At 39.6% G+C, this 1,503-nt stretch overlaps 1 non-coding gene across 1 annotated transcript; it reads right to left on the reverse strand.

Annotated features, from left to right (window-relative positions):
* Positions 1 to 624: 624 nt before the first annotated feature.
* Positions 625 to 731, reverse strand: LOC121212036 (small nucleolar RNA R71). Its single transcript, XR_005907248.1, has one exon. It is a non-coding gene; the product is annotated as a small nucleolar RNA R71 (small nucleolar RNA).
* Positions 732 to 1,503: the final 772 nt, after the last annotated feature.

The following is a 1,503-nucleotide window of genomic DNA, read 5'->3' on the forward strand; positions in this document are numbered from 1 at the left end:
ATTTTCTTTTCTAATTCTTCATTTATTCTCTTCTGATAGGTTTTTCTAGTTTATGACCAGAAGAATCCCGTCAGGACCATTAGTATTTGATAGTAAGATCAATCGCACAGTTCGCAGAAATCGAAGAGAAATAAGGTGAAGCTTACGGTACACAGATGAAGAGCAAGAGGACGATACTTCTACCACAACCGAGGAGATGGCTGAAAATTAAGAAAATCCGCTACCTCCTACAATTGTTGTTAATCAGAATCCTGCTCCGCGCACTATATATGATTATGCTAAACCTTCTTTAACAGGAATTGAATGGAGCATAGTTAGGCCTACTTTTACTGCAAATAATTTTGAACTAAAACCTAACACAATTCAAATGAACTAACAGTTTGTTCAGTTTGATGGTTTGCAGGACGAGGATCCCAACGCTCACATGGAAAATTTCTTAGAGTTTTGCGACACTTTTAAAATCAATGACGTTTCTGATGACGTCATTCGCCTATAGTTGTTTCCCTTTCGTTGAGGAATAAGACTAAACAATGGTTGAACTCGTTACCACGAGGGTCAATCACTACTTGGGAACAAATGACCGAAAAGTTTTTATTAAAATATTTTTTGCCGGCTAAAACAACCAAATTACGTAATGATATCTCTTCTTTTGTGCAGATGGATTTAGAAACACTCTACGATGCATGAAAGAGATACAAGGACCTTTTGAGAAGGTGCCCTCACCATGGGTTACCACTTTGGCTAAAGGTTCAAAAGTTTCATAATGGCCTAAATCCTTCGACTCGACAGATGATCGACGCAGCCACGGGCGGATCCATCAATAATAAAATACCTAAATATGCTTATGAATTTGTAGAAGAGATGTCACTGAATAATTATCAGTGGCAAGTCATGAGGACAAAGCCAACAAAAGCCGCCGGCGTTTATAATGTCGATTCAGTCACCATGCTCTCTAATTAGGTAGAACTCTTAAATAAGAAAATTGATGGTTTTCTTAGTTCTTCACAAGTTCACCTAGTAATGCAGTACGAAGCAAATGGAGGTGGATCAAGCAATTCAGAATACCCACCCTTTGGCCATAACATGGAGAACAATCTCAAAATAATCGTTATAGTAATACTTATAATGCATGTTGGAGGAACCACCCAAATTTCTCATGGGGAGGCCAAGGGAATCAGAGACCACCACCTCCAGGCTACCAACAACCACCCTACCAATAAGAGAAAAAGCCAAACCTTGAGGAGATGCTAACAAAATTCATCTCGGTGTCAGAAACTCGTTTCCAGAATACCGAGATAGCCCTTAAGAATCAACAAGCGTCAATCCAAGGGCTCGAAACTCATATAAGCCAACTCGCCAAACTGATTTCTGAATGACCACAAGGTAGTTTGTCGAGTAACACAGAATCTAACCCAAGGGAACAACTCAATGTGATTACCACTCATGACAAGGAAGGGTTAGTTGAGCCTGTATCAGAATCGAGGCAAGGCATTATGGTAAGTT

Source organism: Gossypium hirsutum, chromosome A12 (assembly GCF_007990345.1).
Source record: "Gossypium hirsutum isolate 1008001.06 chromosome A12, Gossypium_hirsutum_v2.1, whole genome shotgun sequence".
NCBI lineage: Eukaryota > Viridiplantae > Streptophyta > Magnoliopsida > Malvales > Malvaceae > Gossypium > Gossypium hirsutum.